Raw genomic sequence first — 10812 nt, forward strand, 5'->3', positions numbered from 1 at the left:
CGGGGTGACTACCGTCGCAGAAGACATTTATTTGAGACGGCTTCAAATGCCATCGCAAAAGATCATTTTTGCGACGGGATACATGCCGTCGCAAAAAGTTCTGTCTTTTATAAGCACTTTTCTTGTAGTGTAAATTTTTTTTTGAATTGTGCGAATTGCTAGTACTATGAAGCCTTTAGATCGTATTGACAAAAAATGTCTCATATATGCTTTTTTCCTAAAGTAGCTATCTTTATTCAATATATTTTAAAATTAACAATATACAATAAGAGCATAATCAACAACGTCAACGTGATAACTATTTCTTAACTCTTTTCAAGAAGGAAAATAAGTGGGAGCTCTAATTAGAGCTACCACTAGTGATATGGCAGTTGGTCCCACCTACTGCCACAGTTTGTGTTGTGTTTGTTTTTCTTTTCTTTTTTTTTTGTTTTTTTGCTTTATCACCTCATTAGTGGTGAGTTTAGAGTCACTAAATTGGTGGTCTCTAGCACCACCCTTTCAAGAATTCACATTTTTTAAAGTACACAATTTTCCACCAGAGGATTCTCCAGCATTCCCATCAACCACATTTTCATAAATCTCAGTTCTTTCAAACACCACTTTCAAAATCACGTTTGTTCAACAATACCTACTTTTCCACGCTCAAAGTTTCTCATTAAATTAACGAAGACTTCAATTTCAACATTTTCAACTTCTAGGATTTTATCAAAATTTGAGAATTTCTCACATTTTAAAGATACTTTCATAAAAACCCAAGCGTTTTACAAAGAACATGATCCACCAACAAGAATTTCAAGAAAATTTGAGAGTTTTCCCCCTTTTTAGTATAAATATTGTTACCCAAAAAGCAACGCAAAAGGGGGGTGAATTGGATTTCTACAAATTAAAAACTAGCAATTACCCAACAAAAATTATGAACTAATACAACAAATAATAATTGATGATAGGTAGATTTAGCAAATGAATAACAGGTAATTATCAAGAATATTAGATGAAATATCAGTGGAGTATAGCTAACACAGTGAATAGAAAGTGAGATAAGAGAAACAGATGCAAACAGATTTATAATGGTTCGGCTTCAACCAAGCCTACGTTCACTTCTCAAGTTTTACTTGAGATTTTTCACTATCCTTTTAGCTTCACATGGGTGCCACACATAGAGCAATCCTCCACAAATTTACACAGACTATTCAAGTCTTCAAGCCCTTGCAAACCTTAGATGATTCTCAACCTCTATCAAGAAATCAAGAAAAATGAGTATACTGACTCTTACAAGATTGTGATGAATTTTTTTGCTCTCAAATAAAGCTACAAGGATGATTTCTCTCAAGTAGATACAAAATATTAAATCTCAAATTTTTCTATAAAACCTTTCAAGGGCAAAGCATAAGGCTTAAGCTTAGTGTTTGATTATTGAAGAGGAATGAAGAGGATGAAGAACACTTCAGATTTCTCAAAGAATAGAGAGTTTAAGATTGATGAAGAATCAGAGAAAATTTTCTTAGCTCATTGTTGTCTATAGCTCTTCACATCAGAGCTCTGTGTATAGCAGAGTTCAATGATCTGTTGTATCTGACATTACCCATTCTTTTCTTCCCATTGAGGAGATGGGATGGTGGTGGGCGAGATAATAGATAAGCATTGTTCAAAGATTGTCTTTTGCTCATGTGATTTTTGCCTGTTGAATGATGGGTGAAAGAAATTGTTGGTGAAAATACCAGAAGAATTATATTTAAGCTTGAAAATAGGCCATCGGAGGCCAAAATCGTGTAACAGCCACAAGACGGCCCGGGAACACCTCAAACATGTTGGGAGAGACCAATGTAAGTTGTGGAAACTTACGGAACTAGCACGGGAGTCTTGGTTTGAAAACTAAATCGAAAAAGATACTTTTTTCACACATAAGCTTGAAAATTGGCCTTCGGGGGCCAAAATCATGCAACAGCCACGAGACGGCCCGGGGAACACCTCAAACACCTCGGAAGGGACCAATGTGAGTTGTGAAAACTAACGGAATTAGCATGGGACTCCCGGTTTGAAAACTAAGTCTAAAAATGCACCGTTTCCAACTCTTAAGCTCGAAAACAGGCCATCGGGGGGCCAAAATCGTTAAACAACCCTGAGAAGGCCTGGGGAACATCTCAATCAACTCAGAAGCAACCGTTGTAGCTTGTGTAAACTTACAGAACTAGCACGGGACTCCCGTTTTGAAAACTAAGTCGAAAAATGAATTTTTCCAACACTTAAGCTTGTAAATAGGACATCAGGGGGCCAAAATCGTGTAACATGCATGGGAAGGCCTCAAACACCTCGGGAGGGATCAATGTAAGTTGTGGAAACTTATGGAACTAGCACCGGACTCCCGATTTGAAAACTAAGTCAAAAAATGCATGTTAAATTCTATATTTAATTGATAAGATAATAATTGTCTAACTTGCATTTTTTTTTTTTTTTTTTTTGTGTGTGTTTCATTTTTTTGCAGATTCGAGATTTGATATGGACATGTTTGGTAATTTGGAGAGCAGAAGCTAGCTCATTTTTGTGTTTTTGTTCATATTACCTTACATGTATTTTGGTTGCGTTGTAAATTTTATATTTTTGTTGGTATTACAGGACATGTTTGGTAATCCACACTTGATATTTTATTTTTGTTGATATTAGTGGACATGTTTTTTGTGGATATTAGGAGACGTGTTTGGTAATCCGCATGCGGTTGATATTATATTTTTGTGGATATTAGTAGACTTGTGTTTTTGTGGATATTAGGAGACATGTTTATAATTAGCATGCAGTTCATATTGTATTTTTGTGGATAGTGCTGAAATTCGATTGTGATGTTTATGAAAATGAACAAATTTTTGTATTGATTTGTAAATAGACATTTTATTGAACAGGTTACTACAATGCGCAGGAAATTTTTACTGAAAAGAAAAATTTTAATTTGAAAATAGTACCCTCATTTTAAAAATTTTCAATTATTATTAGCAACGAAATAAAAAATGTCGCTATTAGTTTTCAAAAAACATAACGAAAATTTTTGTCACTAATGATATAGTACCAAACAAATAATTTTGTCACATTTGCTGAATATTTTGTTGCTAAATTAAAATATTTGGTGACAAAATATTTTTTGTCATTGAAGAATTTTCTTTTTTGCTCATTTTAGTGACGAATTTTTTTGTCACCTTAATCTATATCATTGGTGAGGAAAACTTTCGTCACTAAAATCTATTTGGTGACAAAATATTTCGTCGCCAAAAACAATTAAAATAAAATATTATTTAGTTTTGGTGACAAAATTGATGTTATAGAGGACGAAAAATGCAACATTTGGAGACGAAACATTTCGTCGCCAAAAATGAAAAATAGGTGACGAAACTGTTTTTCGTCACCAGATACTTTCAGCGACAACGTATAGGCGACAAACGTGGTGACAATTTTTTTTCGTCACAGATCATTTTAGTGACGAAAATTTGATGTTTGGAGACAAAATTAGTCTGTCACCAAAGACCTTTTTTGTTGTAGTGGAGAGTTTTTGAATGAATGAAATGGAAATGGTTATGGAAGTAGATATGAACTTACATTATGTTAAAATAGTTGATTTTGAAGTTTGGGATGGACTTGGGAAAAATGGGGTTTTGCCCTAAAACGACTCATATGATTATTTTGTATAAATAATGGAATTGGTATTGAAAGTGTGAAATTGTGAGGTTACTTACATGAATGGTGTAGTTGGATTTGTTTAATCTCTCACCTATAGAAGTTTGGATAATTTATCTGTTGTGAAGATTGTATATCTATTTAGAAATATCTGTCTTGGGCTATCAGTGGAGGATAGCTATGATTGTTGTAAAAATTGTATGTGGATTAGGTGAATTAAAACTAATTTCTTAGCCATTGTCATTGAATATGATTATAAATTGTATACATTGTATATGTATGATATTTGGGAGGAGAAAGGGGATGTACTTTACGTTTGGGAGAAGAAAGGGAATGGACTCCATTAAATTAAGTTGGCTTGTGTGTCTAGGGTGAAAGTCCCGAAAATCGGACATATACATGGATGTCGATTCCTGTGGACGAAATTTCCGTAAAATGGCAAGTAAATATAATTGTATGTTAATTATGTTGGTTGGAGGCCTATAGGGTGTATCCTCTATTTGGTTGGCTAAATGAAGTGGGTATAACTAATGAATTGAGATAAAATGGATTGAGATGTAAGTTTGGCCTAAGTTGGTTTTGGAAAAGAGTTGTAAAAAATTTTGTCGTTTAAGCATTGAACATGTGCATTATACTTATATCTTTGTTAAGATTCATATATTGTGCTAGATTGTCTCTACTAAGCCTTGGTTCACCTTACTTGGGAAAATCATTTTCAGGTATTGGTAACGTGCCTCCTCCAAGGACTTAGCTTGGGAGGACTTGGGAGCTGAAGGCTCTGTTTTTGTTGTTTTGTATTTGATATTTGTACAAGCCTAGGGCTTTATATGTATGGAACCTAAGACTCTCTCTTTTGTTGTAACCAAGCATTGTCTTAGAAAGCTGTAAGCCTGTAGGGCATTTATTGGTTGATCATGAAGTTGGTATCACATGCTGTAAATTCAAGGTAGAGCTTATGAATGTATATCACATGTATTACCTTTTGTAATTTAACTTTGATTAATAAAAGTCTATTATTTTGTTTAAGTCACCTTGTATGAGTCATTCGCAGTGAATATTTGTAATTGTTTTTGGGACGTTACAGTAGGTATTGTAGTGGAAGTTTTAATTAAGCTGAATGTAATTATCCCACCATGGAAAGAGAATTATTAGCCATAATAAAATGAATAGAAAAGTTTTTAATATTTTTGGCTTCAAAATTGTTTTTAATAAGAATTGATTGCAAACACCTACTAGGCTTCGTAAATAAGAATTTATCTAGCATGCATGCGCAAAGGAAACTTTTACGATGGCAACTCTGGTTAAAACAATTTTCCATTGATATAGAACATATTAATGGTACACTCTAACTCAAGAACTTGTAGATGGCATCCACATCCACAATATTTACACCGCCAAAGAAGGAAACACTCCTGGTAGAGACTCAAGAAGCACTGGGCTTGGTAACTTAAGACAAGGCTGAAATTATCAAAAAAATGCAGGTAGTAGGAAAGAGCCGTTCAATGAACAAGCTCATTAGGACAACCCATTTAGTTGTTAAAACCTTTTTATGATTAGAAGTATTATATTTGTTTCTTCAACTCCCCTATGACATCCAAGATAAAATAAGAAAATGTACTTTGTTAAGTTATTTCTAAAATGGTATAAAGAAAGTGTCATATAGCTGGGAACTTAGTGGTGCTACTTCAAAAGACGGACAACCTTGTACAGTTATAGAATGTTAAAGGTTTATTCAATCCAGACAAGGTCATCAGCCCAAAAGATACTTTGGTTCAAATGTGGAAATTGCGAATACTCAATACATTCCACCTCACCCATAGAGTACCATGTTCTCTTAACTCACCAAACTCCAACAATTCATGTTCAAGAGAATTTATGAAGTCTATAAAGAATATCCAAGCATGGCACCCATCACATTTACAACTGTCCAAACGGAGGTAAATGATGAACGTCTAAATACAACTCATTATCTGATAAAAATAAAAGATAAAAATGACGTGATCCCTTACAAATGTGATTGGTTCAAAGATTTGGAAGCACCTTTTATAATAGATCCAACACAAGCAAAGGCAAAAGGGTTTTTCATAATATCTCACGAAACTACAGAATTAATAAGGGTTCGGTTTAAATTAGTTCATTATGGAATGATCAATTTTGCAGTAACACCATTCCTGTGGAAAAAACAATTGTTCTAGGATTGCCTTATGAATCAGCATATGATTACTTGGAACAATTAAATTCTGGAACATATTTATCTGAAAGAGGATGTAAATTTTTGAAAAAATATCTGATAGAGCAAGATTTAGAAGGATGGGATGAAATGTTTGAAAAATATAATGACAGTTATGATCTTAGTGATGTCATGGGTGATGAAGGGGTATGGAATCTAGAGAATGCAATAGATTGACAAAACCATGGGCAGTTTGGCAAAACCATGGGCTGAGAAGATTACACCTCTATGTGACTACACCACCACACGTTCCTTTTTCATCAATAACATGTGACCACCTGACCACAACCACTTGCTTGCCTTTTGTTTATTTCTATCAGCAATAAAATATAATATGTAAAATATTTTATGTTTATAGATTAGGTTGAAGTCCAGAACTTGAAGTTCACAAGTGTCTATAAAAAGGCCTTAAGGGAGAGCAAAAAGGGACACAAATTATTTAGAGTATACTTGAAACTAAGAAAGAAGTCTAGTTCTCAGGTCTTCTTAGAGGAAATCATACTCTAGCAATCTAACAGTCTATAGGCATCCTTTTCTTTGTAAATTTTTGTTCAATAAATAAAAAATATATTCATTTCTAGAAAAGAGTGTGTTACTATTATGTGTCAAGTTATTGATCTTATGTCTCCTACATAATCAAAGAAATAGCTTATGAAGTTACGGTCTAAGGTAGGACACGAAACAGATCTGTGTTGAGCCTGATCTAAGGAATGAAAGGTTGATATTAGCCACCTTTGTAAAATGGAAAGTTGCCAATTCTAGAGCCCTACGCCAACTATGTTCAAGTAACGGTCAAAGTCTTTAGATACTGCTCTTATTTTGGAAGCATAGTGGGCCTAAAATCAAAACACCTTAAAATTATAAAGAAGTATAAGTTTTTCCTTTTTATGAGTTTTTATCACCACTTTTATATTGAAGATTTGTTATTGGATCATAATCAATTACTAGTACTAATCGCACACTGTCAACAACATGGTAATTTTTTACAAAATCTAATAAATACTGGTGTTGCTAAAGATATAGAATTTACTAGAAAAATAGTTGATAAAATATCTCAAGAAATTGTATATTATCAACAACAACGAGGTTTATTATCCTAAATATATATATATATATATAATAAATAAATAATTTTGCATATCATCGTCACATCACCAAAGCCACATCATTTGGGCAAAGTTGGGCTACTAAAAACTCGGGCGAACTAGCACCACTGTAAAATGATTTCTTTTCAGCTCTCAGCATCTAACCGTTGTAGTGAACTTTGCACAATGGTCGACCATCCGAATGGCTAGAGTAATTTTTTGTACTGAGTGGTCATCCCCTCAATTGTCCCTCAGTTGTCATCTCGGTCAACCAGTCAAGTCTCAGTCGACAAAGGTGATGGCCGCAGTCGACAAGCTCTCCGTGTTTACAAAACTGGGCAAAAAATCATCCACCGGTCGTCCACCCAGTCAACCCGCCGATTGACCACCCGAGAGGGCTCGACCTCCTTTTTTTGCCTACGTTTAGTTCTGTTTTGGTTGCCTGGTTCATTGCCAGTTTAAGCTCTAATATTGGTCTCCAATAAATCTAAATAAGATCAAGAGAAGGTAAATTATGATAATTAAATAAATTATAAGATTTCAATTATAATTAACGCTTTTAAAATAAATCAAAGGCGTAGATAAATAATCACCAAAATCCAATATTTCTAACAGTATTATAAACAAAAACCCTAGTTTCACCAAGTGCTATATTTACCAAAATAACACATAACAAAGCTAAAACACATGTACTAAGTTTAGAAAATCCCTACTTTGAGCTCTAGAAGAGGAAGAAGAGAAAGTCCTCAATCTCAAAGTTGACGAAAGTGCGATCTAATCGGTGAAAATACAACTCTCGTCACCCTCTTCAATTTTGCCTCAATGATGTGTATCAAAATCTTGGTGAATCTAGAATAATCTTAGAGAGAAGTTGGGTTTGGAGTGGGTTTGCAAAGAGAGATGAGAGAAAAGTGATGTAGAGATAGATGAGAAAAAGTGAGGAGAGATGAAAGGAACTCAAGTTTTTAAGTGATTGGCACGATTTTCAATTTTAAATTCGAACAAACTGCTCGAGCGATGGATCTTGCACTCAAGCAAAGAATTCAAACTCCTAATATCTCTCGCCTTTGCAGAATAGATTGCTCGAGTAATGGATCTTCCACTCGAGTGAAGAATTCAAGCTCCTAGTATCTTAGACTTCAGAACACAAAACTGGTTAGATGCAAAGACTGCTTAAGCGACGAAAGTTGCACTCAAGCAAACTTAGGTTTTAACTCAGGCCAAAATCAATCCTAGGGTGTTCCCACCCTTCCCCAGTTCACTCTTACACCCCAAAACTCAAATTTCATCTCGGCAATACAATTTAGAACATGAATAAGTTCGGAATGTGATCCTCAAATTTCCAAAAACAATTATGGTTATAATATGGAATAGTAAATCTGAATTAACATTACTAAATTGGTTTTAGAAGACCCCAGGTCATCACAGCATTATAAGACAAAACTAAATTTATACTATTTATATTCAAAATTAAAACATATTTACATTAAAGTTCTTTTTTGGATTGGTATTATTTTTTATGCCCACCTTCCTTTGTTTACTGTGAATATTTTTCAAACCTTTCAACGAGTAAACAATGCATAATCTCTCACTTTTAGTGAATATTATTTTGTATCACTACTCTCAGATCTCCAAAAATTAAAAACAAAAATCAATATGTTTATGATTTTTGAAAACGCTATGGTTGGTTTGTTTGTTAGGAAAAAAAAATTCAGATAGTTTTTGAAAAAAAAAAGTAATTTGATAAAAATAAATATCAAAAAAATATTTTAAAAGTTATTTTTATCCTCTCAAAAGATAAATTTACATAGGAACTAGTATAAAAAAAAAAAAAAAAAAGAGGTTGTGCAAGGCACGAGTCAAATATTAAAATGAAGGGTAAATTACAATGACACCCCCTTAGGTTTATATTTATTACAGTTTTTTCTCTCACCTTTTGAAAATTACATCTCCCTCCCCGAGGTTTAAAGTTTCATTATAGATTCCCCTCAGCAATTTAATTTTTTTAAATACCAATTTGTCCCTCACTGGGTAAATTACATTGACACCCCTCACATTTTAGAAATTACAATCCCCTCCCTAAGGTTTATTGACCCTTTGGTTAGTATTAGTTGGGAAAAAAAAATTCATTGAAAAAAAAAATTCATTGGAAAAAAAATATTTGAAAAAAAAATTAATTGAAAAAAAATTTTGTTAGTAAAATTTTTAAATTTCTGTTTAAAAATCAATATAAACTCATTTTTTGAATTTACGTTCCCTCAAATTTACAAACTGAGACAACCATTTATAAATCAAAAAAATTATCAAACAAGTTTTTATGACAGTTTTTAAAATTTTGGTAAATATAAATTGAAAACTGAAAACAAAATGGTTACCAAACAGGTTTCAGATGGTAAAAATGTCGTAAAATTAACAAATAAATAAATAAGTTACAAATGTAAGAAATGACTTATCAAAAGATTCTTAGGCTATGTATGGTTTGATTTTTAGAAAAAAATTTACAAATGAAAAATTAATTTGGTTAAGAAATAAAATATAAAAAATAATTATCATTTTTATATAATTTTTATCTTTCAAGTGGTTAGAAATAATTTTTTACAAATTAAATTGAAACAGCCATACGTATGTATATACCTTGCCCAAAAGTTAAAATGATAATTATTTTTTATCCTTAAATGATAATTATTTTTTATTTTTTATTTCTTAACCAAATTAATTTTTTATTTTTTAAAAAAATTTCTAAAAATCAAACCATACATAACCTAAGAATTTTTTGATAAGTCATTTCTTACGTTGGTAACTTATTTAATTATTTGTTAATTTTATGACATTTTTACCATCTGAGACCTGTTTGGTAACCATTTCGTTTTCAGTTTTCAATTTATATTTACAAAAATTTAAAAAACTGTCATAAAAACTTGTTTGATAATTTTTTTGGTTTATAAATTGGTGTCTCAGTTTGTAAATTTGAGGAAAAAACATAAATTCAAAAAATGAGTTTACGTTGGTTTTTAAACAGAAATTTAAAAATTTTAATAACAATTTTTTTTCAATTAATTTTTTTTTCAATTAACTTTTTTTCAAATAATTTTTTTTCCAACTAATTTTTTTTTTTCAATGGATTTTTTTTTCCAACTAATACTAACTGAGGGGGCAATTGGTAATGCTACTTTAAACCTTAGGGAGGGGATTGTAATTTCTAAAATGTGAAGGGTGTCAATGTAATTTACCCAGTGAGGGAAACTTGGCATTTAAAAAAATTAAATTGCTGAGGGGGGAAATCTGTAATGAAACTTTAAACCTCAGGGTGAGAGATGTAATTTCCAAAAGTTGAGGGAGAAAACTGTAATATATATAAATCTTAGGGGGTGTCAGTGTGATTTACCCTAAATGAAAAGATTATATGAAAAAGTGTAAATTAATTAAATTATTTAAGTTGATCACTTGTCTATTCTCTTTTACGGGAAGTATAGACGATTAACTTTTTATAAATTTTAGGCACAAAAATTTAAATAAAACTTATTTATAATTTGTACATCTTAATATTTTAATTTAAAACTTATTTTCTACTTTTATGCAACATCAGTAATTAAATTCTTTTTTCATGCAGTTTCTTTAATATATTATTTTCAAGTGATTTTGGTTTTTTGACTAAGTATTATAGCTAATTCTTTTTTTTGGGGGGGGGGGAGGGGCGGGTAGTTGATCTTATGTATAATTTTATCAATTTTATTTTTTAAATATTTCTTTATATAAATGCTACAAGTATTACCAATAATATTCTATAAATAATATACATATTTAGAAATTAATGTAGTTTTTTTAACATAATTT

This window comes from Camellia sinensis, chromosome 3 (genome assembly GCF_055761805.1).
Source record: "Camellia sinensis isolate YWXY chromosome 3, ASM5576180v1, whole genome shotgun sequence".
NCBI classification, from domain to species: domain Eukaryota; kingdom Viridiplantae; phylum Streptophyta; class Magnoliopsida; order Ericales; family Theaceae; genus Camellia; species Camellia sinensis.